Source organism: Rhinopithecus bieti, unplaced genomic scaffold (assembly GCF_001698545.2).
Source record: "Rhinopithecus bieti isolate Rb0 unplaced genomic scaffold, ASM169854v2 scaffold_11587, whole genome shotgun sequence".
NCBI classification, from domain to species: Eukaryota; Metazoa; Chordata; class Mammalia; order Primates; family Cercopithecidae; genus Rhinopithecus; species Rhinopithecus bieti.
In genome coordinates this window covers 2,023,661-2,038,578 of record NW_016806966.1, presented here as the reverse complement: position 1 = coordinate 2,038,578, position 14,918 = coordinate 2,023,661, and the positions used below count along the sequence as shown (strand labels likewise).

General features: G+C 39.2%; 1 protein-coding gene across 2 annotated transcripts in view; it reads left to right on the top strand.

The window, feature by feature from the left end:
* Positions 1–421: 421 nt before the first annotated feature.
* LYPD6B (LY6/PLAUR domain containing 6B) overlaps positions 422–14,918 on the top strand; it is a 139,060-nt gene continuing 124,563 nt past the window's right edge. The window contains exon 1 of one of the 2 annotated variants that reach the window (XM_017879093.1): positions 422–443. The gene's annotated coding sequence lies outside the window, so the exon portion shown is untranslated. The remainder of the gene's footprint in view (positions 444–14,918) is intronic. The other variant, XM_017879097.1, reaches the window with a different exon arrangement.

Genomic DNA, 14,918 nt, shown 5'->3' with positions numbered 1-14,918 from the left:
GATTTCTTTTGCCTTTGAGGAAGTTGAGTTAGGTAAGTTCTGTTTGCATAAGAGTTGAGTCCTTTAAAGTAGTTTCTTAACTATTGGCAACAAGCTTAAAGACTGGAATGTCCCAGCAATGGGCTGTGGATGTGGGGAGTTAGTTCTCTTTAGGAATCAACATTCTTTGAGCCAGTTATAACATTGTAGAATTTAAGAAGGAATTTGGTGATAAATAAACACTGCTAAAGTGAAGAGGAGACTGAAGAATTCTTCTAGTTACTTGTATGTTAAGATAACTTTTCTTAAGATGTTTTTGTGTGATTTGAAGCATTATTCTTTCTCCAACTTTTCTATCACTGATATGGAAGAAGAATGATCACAGACTGGTAGGAGAGGATGGGAAGGCAGCTCCCTGCTCAGAAGGCTGATCAGTGAGGACTGGGATTCCCTGCAAGAGGAAGGTAGGCTATCTATGCCTCAATTACTGCAAGCAACAGAAGAAAGGTCCGTTAAAAACAACTCCATCAAAATCCAGAGCATTGCCAGGTGGAAGGCTCGGCTCAGCTATTTCAATGCATGGATGCACTTTCGATGAAGTGTTTTTACCAGGATGGAAGATGGCCCATTTTCTTCTTCCAAAATCAAAGGTTTCTAGAATGTACTCCCCCACTGCTATACACATAAACATTTCCCCAATACGCAGTTGTCCCAGTGTAAAACAGCCTACCAGCATTTGTATACATTTCATAATAATAAAATCAAAGGAGGCTACATCTAGAAAATAGAAAGCAGCCATCCGTTCTTCCCCTGATCAGGAAGGCAAGGAGAAGAGTGGGCTGGTCTTTGAACTTGTGGATATTGGGTCTGGTTTCATAGCAGCCTTCACCTCCCCAGTCCTCATCTTGCTCTTCCAGACTGAAGAAAGGAGAAGGAGCTGCAGGAAGTTGAACAGCCATGGTCCCATGAGCTTCAAAGTATCATAAACAGATAATTTTAAATCTGGTGCTACTCTCTCCTTCCTTTTGCTGAGTCTTACTCTGGGGTGTCAACTTTGAGCAAGGCTGGCCTCCCATCAGAGCCAGGACAAAGGGTAAGGGGTCATAGGCTGTCCTAGGGAAGGTATTGGATGAACAAACACAGCTTCCCTTTTTTCTATGGAGAGATGTATTAGTTTGCTAGAGCTGCCATGGCAAAATATCACAGATCCAGTACTCTAAACAATAAAAATTTATTTTCTCCCAATTCTGAGGCTGGGAGTCCAAGATTAAGGTGATGGCAGGGTTGGTTTCCTCTGAGGGCTGTGAGAGAAGGATCTTTTCCAGGCCTCTCTCCCAGGCTGGCTGTCTTTTCTCTATGTTTTCACATCAACTTTTCTCTGAAATGATCTGTGTCCAAATTTTCTTTTTGTTAAATAAGGGTATCAGCCATATTGCATTAAAGCCTACTCTAATGACTTTGTTTTAATATAATTACTCCTTTAAAGACCGTATCTCCTTTCAATGAATTAAGATGGTATTTAAAAAAGGACCCTATCTCCAAATATTATATTCTTATATATATTCTCAGTTATATATTTTCATATATATATATTCTCAGTTATATATTTTCATATATATATATTCTCAGTTATATTCTGAGGCACTTGGGTATTAGGACTTCAACATGTGAATTTTGCGGGCACACTATTAGCTCATAACAGGAACTAAAGAAACATATCCTATTCTTTGTTTCAAATATTAAAAATCATGAATATACTTGTAACCTTACACTGTTAAAAGCAAGTTTCCTAAACAGTGCTCTGGTGTGCCACTTTCCCTTCTCCCTTCCCCTGAAAAAAAAGTATCAGAAATAAGAAGAACTATCGTAAAGTTAAGGAGTGATCTATAATAATTGAGTTTAGTGAGAAAAAAATACTTACCTCATGCTCTCCTTTTCTTCTCCAATGTTTTAGATTTTTAGGTATGTAAAGAAAGCAGTCATTAAGTATTCTTTAATAGTTGTAATATGGTTGCATTTGATGGCTCATGCCTGTAATCCTAGTGCTTTGGGAGGTTGAGTCAGGAGGATTGCTTGAACCTAGAAATTCAAGGCTGCAGTGAACTGTAATTATGTCACTGCACTCTACCGTGGGCAACAGAGTGTGACTGTCTCAAAAGAAAAATTATACCTCTCCAACAGGCAAATTGTTTATTTGTTGTGCAAATTCTCCATATATGAGGCACTTTGCCAGAATTTTGCCCACCTACTAACAGGTACTCACAATTACTTGGTGCAGCTAGCAGAATCAGGACCTGGTGCCCAAAGGAAATTCTATAGCCTCTCAGCCTAGCCCACCCGCATCAGAATTACATGCAGTGCTCTAAAACATGTTCATCCCTGGGCCCTTTACTGTGTATCTACTGAATCAGAGCCCATGTAAACAGAGTCCAGGAATTTGCATTTTCAACATGTGCCTCAGGAAATTTTAGGCAAATGGAATTTGAAAATTACTGCTTTATTGGCAGGGTTGATAATTCTGGGCCATCAATAGGGGGTAACGCTCATCTCACATCTCTCTTTGCAGGTAAAGAATTTAGTGCTCTGGTTTCTGGTCCCTTTCAACTCCCATCAACATTTGGCCTCATGAACACAGGATTCATATCTCCTTGCTCCCTCCCCTACAGTAACCTCCTCCTGTTGCCCCTCCCCCACAACTTTATGTCCCCTACTGTCCACCTTTGGAATTGTTATGTTCTCTGTGGGTGTCAAGTATGTCCTAAGCTTCTTCTCTGTGATGGTGAGTGGCTTCTAGAACCTTCTGAGACATCTAGAAAACAGACTAACCTAAAGTCTTTCAGAGGTTTTCTTTGAAATGTTTAGGATTTGGGGATGTTTTCTTAATTGCTTGTGGTCTGTGTTTTCAGTGTAGGCTAGGGTACAACAATCTAGAATATTGTTATGCTAGCAGGGGGAGGGAAATTCAAACAGATACATTCATATCATACATGTTCTTTTGTCCCAGTGTTTTGATTTTCTAGCTTCAAAATTTAGTTATGTGAATATGTGGCTGTCTTCTTGGTTTGGTTGCTTCTTTCTTCTTTGGACCAAGGATTACATGGAAAGTGCTGCTCTCCAGGAGCAAATTCCAGCCACGCTGTCTTTTCTCCTGCCTCTTGCTGGTGGTGCCCGTTCCACTTTTAAAGCTGTAGGGACACGACAATTTCTGCACAGCTCTACCACATGACAATCCTCCTGAAAGTTTATCACAAAGGAATTCTAAGCACGTGCAATAACATTCAATGAAATTTAAATGCAATAATAAGAGATCTAGTGGTAGGACCATTGTGCAACAACTAAACAAAATGTTGTGGCATTGACAACTTAGGGGATTTTTGCAGTAGTATTTAACTTTGTTAGGGCCAAGAGACACAGGACAAATAGAGTTTGTGAAATTCTCCTGTTAAAGGTTTCATAAAATACACAATTTGAGCCTTTGAGAAGAAAAGGGGAGACAGTACTCAGTGCTGGCTAAAAGCACAGTCTTTGGAATGAAGACTGGACAGAGCTACCACATACTTCCTTTTGAAGAGTTTTCAAAGACTCAGTTTTCTCTTCCTTAAAGTGGTGATAATATTAGTACCCAGTATAATGAGGATGAAAAGATAGAATACATGTAAAGTGTGTAGTATAGTGCCTAGTGTACTATACATGAATTTGTGTGCAAGTTCAGACTTCTGTGAACGTTATTTTTCAGTATTGAAAGAGTCATTTGACATGTAGTGGAACATGAAAGAGTCTTTCAAACATGGATGAACATTCCAGGAAATTAGTTCATCTTCTGTTGTGTAGAAATCTATGGTGAGTCAAAGTTGGGGTTAATTAACCTATTTGATTTCACATTGGAAGGGGCCAGTTGGCATGCTGGGCTGAGGATGGGGAGGCTGCCTCTGAATGCAGTGGGAAGTGCTATGATTAGCTGGGTCTGCAGGTTCTGGAGGGATGATTGGTAACATACATTCCATGCATTTGCCAGCCCTCTACTCTAACTCATAGCTCAGCTGTTTAATCTAGTAATGTTTTCTTCCATTCCTTTTTATGCTTAATATGGACAAAAGAATCTGTAAAATAATTAAAATACTCAAATCTGATGCTAATATACTTTCAGGGATGATCAACTCGTACTCTGTGTATTTATTGCTTGAAAATATTATGCTTCAATGGATATGGTAGAAAATTTAAAGAAAGCATTCATTTTAAATAAATAGAGGAAGTAAATTTCTGACAGCTTCTTTTGTCTATTAACAATTCCTGGTTTTCTGTGTGCTGGTTGGTTTTAATTGTTGCTGTGCAGTCTTGTTCATCCTGCAGCTGTAAGGCTTTTTAAAGCATTTATTTCAAAATATTTTGATGGTTCAATAAAAAAGCATTAACAAAGTATATTTATTTAAAAAATCAAAATTGCTTAATTGTACAGAGGCTGGATGGGTGAGTGTTTGGAGCGTTGTTATTGCAGCCAAATGTTTATTTTTCACAGCTGTGGTAGAAATCTTGGCCCTTTGTGCTCAGTTCTTACCTCACGTTCTTCCTCTATTAAATGCATCTAAGAATGTGTAATGGGGCTGGAGACAACCTATTCTGGGAACCCAAAATCTATGGCTCTGCCTTGATTTCTATATTGGAAGGGTCAGTAAATTTTGTAGTTCTCTCTGTGTATCTTTCCATTACTTTAGTGTGGTGAGGATTTTGTGTCATCACAAGATGTTGAATTAATGATAACAGGTGATATCCCTGAAAAAGGCTTTGTATTTCAGAAATATGTGAATTCACCTTTTGAAGGGTATAAATCCAGCTTAACCATTAACATAATATAGACTGCATACAATTATATTCCCTTTTTGGCAAATTGACTGATTTTCCAAGAATGGTTCTGACATAATTTTCAACAGAACAGAGGGTCATGGTGACTTATGTGGCAGAATGAAATCAATGTGCACTTAAATAATACAATTGAATCAGCTTTTCTGGAACACTCCGTTCCATTTTAGAATTCTTTTCTTTGGGCTCAAGTGGGAGAGGTCAGAGGTATTCATAGAATGTTAGGAAATGATCTTTATTAATATTGTCAGTACTCTTAGTCTGTTCCTCCAGGATTGTTCATATTAAACCAGACTTACCAAAGTTCTGCTTATAAGAATTACATAAATGGAGATATATAATATATTTTAGTTATTTTGAAGGAATGCCACTTTAAAAAAAAAAATCTCAGACTCTTAGGGGTGATAACTCAGGCGGAAGACCCAAAGATATTGGTTACATTAAGCAAATAGAAGGGTCTTAAATCTTTAAAGACTTGATATAAGAGCAATAAGCATTTGTCTTTATTCATTTAATTATTTAACAGATTTCTATTAAGTGACAGACATTGATCATTTTGAAATCACAAGGGTGTAAAACCACAGCATTTGGCAATGTTAGTGCGTTAAGCGTAGAAACAGCTAAAACAATGATTCACATGCACAGTTTTCCCATGAGTTTTGTGTGGTTACTTTTTTTTTTTGAATGTGTTCTGGTCCATTCAAATTATTCTGAAAACACGGGAGTGCCCTGCATTAAAAACAGTGGTTAAAGTGTGATTATATACAGACTAAAGTAGGTCTCACTTCTTGATGTCTTATGCCTATTAAGATAGAATGCAGTAGCGTTAGCTTTTGGGGAACTCTTGATTTACACTAAATTTTGCAATAAAATGAAACCTTAACATATATTTTCATGTGTATAATTCTGTTTATTCTGTTTTGTTGCTGCCTCTGTGAAGTTGGGATTTTGGATCTAAGTAAAGGACCTAAATGAAATGAAGGACCTTACTTTTATCCTTATTTTAATATATATAAATTTATATGTAAAGATTATATAAAAGAATAAAAAGGTTATGTATAAAGATTGAAAGAGATTATATATAAAGACTATATAGAATACATATATATTTATATATATAAAGAGTAAAGATCTGGACCATTATTCTAGCCTAGTGAGAGCTTTCAGATCTTGCTCTGGAGTACCACATTTATTTCACTCTCTTAGTGTCACGTCTTTGGTATTTTTTAATAACCATGCCAACGATGTCCCCATTCATATTTCTGAGTAGGACAAATCCAAGGATAAAGTAATGAACAATACCTCTCACTCCTTTCCTTGGGTTTATATTCATCATGATTGGCATTCTTTTTTTTAAAAAAATAGGTGCAAATCTACACATCTACCTAAGTATACTACAGTCCAGTTTCTGTTCTTCTTGTCCTCAATTTACCATCAGTTTATCCATCATTCCACCCATAAACCAATCAACGTTTATTAGATGTCTCCTGTGAATCACATACTGTGCCCCTTTTGGAAATAAAATGTAGGGAAGTTATAGGCCTTAGTAGAAGAGAAAGTGGCATAAAAGGATAATTTTAAGATAATGTGACAAATTTAAGCCAGTTTTGAGGACTACTGCTTTAGAAATAATCAATTTAAGATGGAGGTTTGCTGGCAAGGTGGGGTGTGATTCTATGGGAATCTGGGCTGCTAGTGATAGTTCTTGTAAACAACTGTGTTGTCCAGATTGGGCTGCGGGTGGAAGGGTGGGTGGGGGGTGTGGGAAGGAAGGAGAGGGAGAAAGAGAGAGGGAGAGAGTACAAGCCTAATAGACTGGGAAAAATGTAGCTCTCAGAGGAGTAGAGGTCTTGATGTGTGTCAGGGTAGAGAGTGAGAAAGCTGGAAGGATAGGAAATTGGGATTGGTGGTTGTGATTGTGGTGATGGGGGGTGAATTTAAGATGTCAAAGGTGATGACAGGGTTTAATGTGTGGATAGGGGAGACGATGGAAGAGCTGGAGGGGAAGTGGAAATCTCAGCATTGAGGAAGTAGAATAACTGTGATGCAGGGGTGCTGAGTAGGCTCTGTGAATGTGGTGAGAGTTGCCTTAGACTTGGAATGTCATGAAGACCACAGGCCAGGTATCAATGAGTATGTGGAAGTGACTAGGCGATCTTTATAAACCAAGACAGGCACACAATCTGGAAGTAGCCCAGGGAGTAAGATATTCACATCTGAGACAGAGATTGTGAGTTGACTTTCCATATCTGCTCTTCCTTAAAAATATAAACATAATTTTTAGCTGAGCATATGTCCACCCAGAGCAAGACTACATTTCCCAGACCACCTTGCAACTACTGCAGTCATGTGACTAAATTCTGACTAATAGAGAGTATAAGTGGATGTGGCACATGCACCTGAGTATAAGTGGCTGTGGTACATGCACCTGACACAAAGCCTCCTTAAAGAGAGAAAAAAGAAGCCCTTTGTCTTCTTGCTAACTTCAATATGTTTGTGCTCTCTTGTGAAGTGACAGCCTTCTTGTACCATGAGGCAAAAGGCCCTCCTGAGGATGGTGGGCCAGTAAGATAAGAGTAACCTGGGTTCTTCCTGAGTCTGTGAAGCCCACCCCAAGGTATTTTTTATTTTTACAATGTATTTCTCTCACACATAAAAATAAAAAATAGCCATTGCTATCTTGGGGATTCTGTCACTCACAGACAAACTAATCCACATGTCTTGGATTGGGAGGAGGGAATAGTTGGCATCAGCAGGGGAATAGGCAATATCTCTAAGAGGCAGTCAAATTTCAATTTAAGTCAAAAGTTGGAAACAGTATGCTGAGAAGAGCTATAGATGCTTAAGGGCTGTTTGACCTGGAACAAGGCTGTCAGAAGGTACAGTGGAAAGGTTTGGAGGGCAGGGAGCAGAGGAAGATGGTTGCCAGGGAGAACAAGGATGAGGAATAGAGTTTGGGAATGCATAGGTAGGAATTTACATTTTTGGCAGAGATCAAAGAAGTGGGGATGTGAGGCATTGGTGGTGGAGGCTGGTTTCCAAGATTCAAGCAGATGTTCGACGTAGTCTGTATTGGTCCAGATGCACATGTGGAGGAAGGGCCTGTTGGTGCTGGAACCAGGGCAGGAATAGGCCGTGGTCTAAAGGGACCTCACAATAAACTGTCAGATGTCCTGCTAGTATTGCCATTAATAAGACTGGGCACGCTATTCCAAAAGGAAATAAGAGTAGTCTACTGTTCATCATTGAGACAATCCATGGTGGTTTCTGATGATCTTTACTTTTCCTCTAAGTGCCCATGGGCCATCTCTTTAAACATCAAATTCAGGAATTTTCCTTTGGATTTGAGATTTTGAGCTGTACCTGTTCACTATCTGGACAGAACTGGGTCTCTTTATTACCTGTTTCTACATGTATGTTCCAATATCACATTGTCTTCATTACCTGTGATCGTTAACAAACAATTTGTGAATTTCTGTTCCACCTCAAATTTTCTTCTACATTTCTTGCATATATTAAGAATCTGCATTTTATTTTGCTTATTCAGCTCTTGTCTTTGAATAATCTGATTTTTTTTTCCAATTTGTGATGGTTACTTTAAATTATTTTCTCACATTTACATCCAGCTCTTCTACCAGTTTGTTGATGCATTTGCTTCTTCATCTGTAATTCGTATTAACACTTTGGAACTCCTTTACATCAATTTTGTCTTTATGATTATAATGAAACAAGAGTTTTCTTGACTTTTTCTCCTGGTGTATTCAATTAGAATATGACTTTGATATTACGGAATGGATAGAAAGTGCTGGAACAAGAAATGGATAAAATAAACATAGTATAATAAATGAGAAGAGTTTCTCCAGCAAATACGAAAATAATTATCTACTTATTTTTTGGTACTGGTTTAATTATTTTTGATCCCTATGTATGAATGAGTAGACATAATCAATAGTTCATAGAGTAAAACTTTTTTTTCTTTTCTAAATGCTTAAGAAAGGATTCGACTGTCGGCACATAATTTTACTAAATAAATGTGAGTGAATGACATAGGAATGATTGGACTCTGGAAAAAATTTGAAAAATTAAATAAAGCCTTATAACTTGACTTCTGGAATGCCAGGGACATGATATAATCTTGGGGAAAATATTGTGTGCATAAAGATCATAATTAAATTTGCTAAACCAAGTATCTAAAGGATTGCCTGAAAAATCTTCCTGAACCCCAGACTGGTGGAAATGAATAGGTCGTCGGGAGACTGCTGCCCTGTGGTTAACCACTTAGGGATTAGGTTCTGGATGTGGTGCCTGTTAGAGCAGTAGAATAATTATGCATTTCCTGTAAGACTGGGATTCTTGAGAGCACTCATTAGCTCTTAGACAGATTCTTCTTTGTGAAGAAGAATAAATAAAAATAGATTTTACTTTTAAAATATTTAAAACTAAATATTTATAGAAAATATGAACATAAGCACCATTAGCATTCCCAAATTTCATTTCTCGTCCTTGTCAAAAGATAGATCTGCCTTGTTACTCAAAACCCCTGCCATATTGTGGCTGCTTTGTTTGCTTGGTGTTGCTTTGCCTCTTATCAAAGGAATTTTAAGGAGGATGAGGCATGTATCAAGTAGCAACTCCAACAGTTGCTATCAAAACAATAAGAAATTATTATTATATCATTATTCTGGCTTGTCATGGAACTTTTAATGTTTAAGAATTTTTATTTTACAAGATTATGGCATGGAAACCATAGTTAATATATTAAAAGAAAGGTGGCTGGGAGTGGTGGCTCATGCCTGTAATCTCAGCACTTTGGGAGGCTGAGGCGGGTGGATCACCTGAGGTCAGGAGTTCGTGACCAGCCTGGCCAACATGGTGAAACCTCGTCTCTACTAAAAATATAAAAATTAGCTGGGCATGGTGGCAGGTGCCTATAATCTCAGCTACTCGGGAGGCTGAGGTGAGAGAATCACTTGAACCTGGGAGGTGGAGATTGCAGTGAGCCAAGATTGCATCATTGCACTCCAGCCTGGGCGACAGAGCAAAACTCCGTATCAAAAATAAAATAAAATAAATTAAAGGCAAAAGTTAGAAGGACTTTTTTGAAAGGGTAGTATGCACTCCATCCATTGTGATACTGTGCTCTCAGATAAATACAGTTGAAGATATTTAATTTTCACAGTGAAAATTAGTAATAGTGTAGCTGTGTATTTCCCCCACATGGGAGTTTGGTTAAGCATAGGAATACTTAGAGATTTGTATGCATTTAGATCAAACAATAAAAATTATTTACTCTTAGCTAATCTAGTTAATTATTGCTTTTTTTTTTATGTTTGGTGCTGAAGCTGTTGGTTTCTGTGGGGCTGGAGAGAGGGAGTGAGAGCAAAACCATGAACTAGGCCATGTGAGAGAGCACAGGATGGAGCAAGAGATCTCAAGTAAGTGAAAGGGAGAGGGTGCAGGTGTGATGCAAGGGGGTAAGAGAGTGAGCCAGGGAGGGTGTTAGAATGAGGGAGAGAGAGAAAGAGGCAGGAGACAGAGAGTGGGAGACAGGAGACAGAGAAAGAGATAGGAGACAGAGATAGGAGACAAGAGAGACAGGAGACAGACGAAGAGACCATAGGCAGACAGACAGAGAGATAGGAGACAGAGACACACAGAGAAAGATGCACACACAGACAGAGAGAGGGACAGAGAGAGAAAGAGACACACGCAGAGAAGAACAGTAAGAGAGAAAGAGAGACAGGAAACACAGACACACACAGAAAGACCCATGTAGAGAGACAGAGGGAAGCACGGCGAGAGACAGAGACACACACAAAGATACACAAAAAGAGTGATGAGAGAGACACAACCAGAAGACAGAGAAGAAGAGAGAATGGCTCACAGAGAGACAAACACAGAAAGAGACAAAGACGAGATACAGAAAGAGACACGGAGAGACTGAGACACAGATAGAAAAAGAGAGAGACACACACACAGAAATAGAGAAGATAACAAAAACAAGCGTTAGAACCAGTGGGGAGGGACAGGGAGAGAGAGAGAAATGGGCAGTAGGATGTCAGGTCTGAGGAGGTCATGTGTTCGTAATGACATGAAGTAACTGCCTGAACTCCCTCTTTGTGAGTTATCACGGCACAAATGTAAGTTTGTTGAATGTTAGTTACTGAATGGAAGTAGCAACTTTACACTTGTGGGTTAAATTTCTTTCATTTCTACTTGGGTCCGAATTGGGTCCTGAGCCACATTAATCATTACTTAATATTAATATGGAAATCAGTTTACTCTGTTGCAAGTCCCAGTTTCAATCAGCAAGTAATTATGAAAATCAGTCTTAAAGATGTTGTGAAAGGGTGTTGCTTTCCAGGCAATAATTAAACCTCTGAATATCCCTGGGTGGTTGATTTTTTTTCTCTTCTTAGTTGTCTTTTTCCTAAACATACTCTCTGCAGGTGGGACAAGATAGCAAGTTGCTGACTAAAGGATTCATTAGTTGTGGGTAGGTAAAGGTCTCATCAGGAGCAGAAGGGAACAAACAAAATGTTGTAGAGCTCTAGAGGAAGAAAAAGAAAGATCAGTTGCTTTTTCCTGGCCCAAAGGAAATAATTTTTTAAAAGTGTGAAATAGAACCTCTAAAACTCCAGTTGTTTTTATAGGAGTATTTTTGAGCCACTTCTCAAAATGTGGAGCTAAATCTCCATTCTCAATGGGAGGCATCCAAACATGCTTGCCACTTTCAGTTTCTGGCCAATAGTAACCAGGTGCTCAAAAATAGCAACACATTATTATGATGCATAAAATGCCCTAGGAGCTGTGCATTATTAGAGAAGTGAATCCTGAAAGACTTGTGGGCACACTGCTTCCATGGCACCATGTGCTACTGTCTTCTGCTCCTGCCCGGTGCCACCACCCCCGCAAAGAGAACCTCTCCTACTGGAAGTGCAGGACAAAGCCACTTTGAAAGTCCTTAAAGTATGAGGCCTTCAGGAACAAGATGCAGACAATGGGAATGTTCTTCAACTTTTTATCTGCTTAAATTGCAGTCTTCCCAACAGGATGCTAGGAAGGAATATCCTTTTGTGTACACCATACCTGGAAACAGATTGTGGAGGGAAGTAGGGTTGCCAAATAAATGCCAGGACACCCAATTAAACCTGAATTACAGTAACTAATGACTAAAAAGTTATTTGTTGCTTTTCTGAAATTCAGATTTGACTGAGCATTCTGTATTTTTATTTGCTGAACTAGCAACTCAGGGAGAGTCACCTCCGTTGAGGGCTGCTGGGCCCTAGCAGTCTCAGCCGGGTAGGAGTTAAATGTGCCATCCCCAGCCCGTGACACGTTCCTCTGGCCTAGGATCCTTGTACTTTCTTTTGGAAGACAGAGTAGATGTAACCGGGCATAATTGTAAAAGAAAGAAAGAAAGCAGAGTTTGTGGATTCCATATTATCAGAGATTTATACAAAGTTACAGAGTAGGCAATAAAAAGTCTTAAATACATTCAATTGCTTTACCAGCTTTGAGAAAAGTCAATGGCTGTTGATCCATCAGTTGGAAATATGAGTGTGCTTGAATCTAAACATCAACAGATTTTTATGGGGTATGTTTGTCATTCCATCGTGTACTCAAATGGTTTTTAATGCATAGACATACAGTGTATTTAGAGAGGAAATAGAAGGTAATATAATAGAAAAATAATCATTGAGTGAAATCTTTCACTTTTTTTTTATTACTTTGGGCAGTATCTTTTAAAGATCTTGCAAATAAAAATGGTGAATAATTACTTACTTGTTATAACTTTGTCTTTTGTTCACTTTTTGAGGTGGAAAATCCTACGAGATAGTAGACCCAGCCCTCATGTGCTCCCTGAATGATTTCAGCACACCTTTTTGAGCAAGTGCCTATGTTTATACATTCTGAGTTCAATTTTGAATCTCTAAGACTTAAATTTTCTTAAGTTTCTGTAACTTTTACATTCTTAGACTGAGTTTGATCCATGTTGTTGAAATCTGCTTTCCCCACATGAGTTGTATAGGATATGACCAAGGAGATTTTTAAAAATGGCTTTGGGCTGAGTGTGGTAGTTCACACCTGTAATCCTAGCACTTTGGGAGGCTGAAGAGGGTGGATCACCTTAGGTCAGGAGGTTGAGACCAGCCTGGGCAACATGGTAAAACCCTGTCTGTACTAAAAATACAAAAAAAAATTAGCCGGGCATTGTGGCAGGTGCCTGTAATCCCAGCTACTCTGGAGGCTGAGGCAGGAGAATCGCTTGAACCCAGGAGGCGGAGATTGCAGTGAGCTGAGATCATGCCATTGAACTCTAGCCTGGGCAACAAGAATGAAACTCTGTCTCAAAAAAAAAAAAAAAAAAGAAAAGAAAGAAAGAAAAAAATGGCTTTGGTTTCTTGCATTGCTTCTGTAAGTTAAGCTTGTCTATTGTATGAGTACCTTGGAACTTTGTTTTGTGTATCTACTTATGTATATATACATGTGCTTTTTCTTTTCTTTTCTTTTCTTTTTAATCATACTGCCTTACAGTGAAAAGTTTAAGACAAATGCATGATGACGGGACTTTGATGCACGGCCACATCCTACACTTTCGCAAGGCTCCCAAATGCCTTTCCCACATATTGAACTGTCACAGTAATGATCAGTGGCTTAGAATGCTTCCTGAATTCCTGACCAGCTGCCAAAACAATTGCTTAAGTAAATGTTTCCTGATGGCCAATGACCATTAACACCCTCCATGTACAACTGTTGATGAACTAAGCTTTTGAAGGTCTACTGCCCATTCTTAGTGAAATCTGCAAAAAAACCAAGCTTTGCTGTTGTGGCCCATTGGACTCGGGAGGATAGGTGAATCCCTTCAGGGAGGGACAGAGGCACTTGTCTTAAATCTGTTTCTTCACAGACCAGAGTAGGTCTCTGAACTGCCAGATAAATGCCATGTCATCCATTTAAACCCGAATTACAGTAAATAACAACTAAAAAAAAATATGTTGTTTATAATTCAGACTTGACTAAGCATCCTGTATTTTTATTTGCTAAACTAGCAACTCAGAGAGAGTCACCCCCATTGGGGACTGCCAGGTCCTTACAATCTCAGCTGGGCAGGAGTTAAATGTGTCATCCCCAGGCTGTGACAAGTTCCTTGGGCCTAGGATCCTTGTACCTAGGGTCCTTGGCCCCCTCATGGTAGGGTCACAGCAGAGCCAGCAGGAGGCAATCCATGTTCTGAGATCCTCATCCCTGGAACCCAGTGGAACTCTAAGACTGTCAAATACCACATTTTCTGTATAATGAAGTGAGTCCTAATAACCAGGAGGTAGCTAGGTCCGTCTTGGGCCTCCAAGAGTTCTCAAAAACTTTGTGGCACCAGGGCAATGCATGGTCTAGGGTCAAATGCCTCCTTTTCTAGCGGGCTGATATTCATGAATACAAGTTTTAAACCCAGAGACCTTTAAAATCTTGTTTGTCTCAGAACTGAGAGTAGAACTAGCACTTAAGGTGAGACGACACCAGATTGTGTATGCTTCGAGTTAGACCATTCGTAAGCTTGTTGCCATAGCAGTGTGATATTTAAAAACTGGGCAGCCAGGGGCTTTGGTTAGGAAGTGTTTTCTCGCGTCACACAGGCCTCACAGAGCTGTTCTGGGCAGCCCGAGGGGTCTCATCATTGTTTCAGTGATGCTGTTCTGAATGAGCAGTTTGTCCTCATCATGTTCAGTTCCGTGTTTTTGTTCTAAAGAGAACATTTATGCCAACTTATTTCCTCTTAGGAAAAGATTGATTTTTGATGCTGGCCAGGGGCGGCTGGGGAGGGATGGGCTGTGGTAGAGTACATGATGGTCTAAACTGGGTCATCCTGTATTTTCAAGTTATCATCAAACATAGCCCCTTGTCTTTTGGTCCCAGGTGTAATCCCAGAATCCTTCTTAACTCAGTGTTCAAAGCAGTCACTCCTCATCACTTGGCATTGGCTCATGAACTGATGCCGGTTTGACACTTTTGGTTTAGACGGATTATTTTTTCTCCTTCCTTCTTTCAAAATTAGTATTCAAAAGCAGCCCCTTTGGGATCTT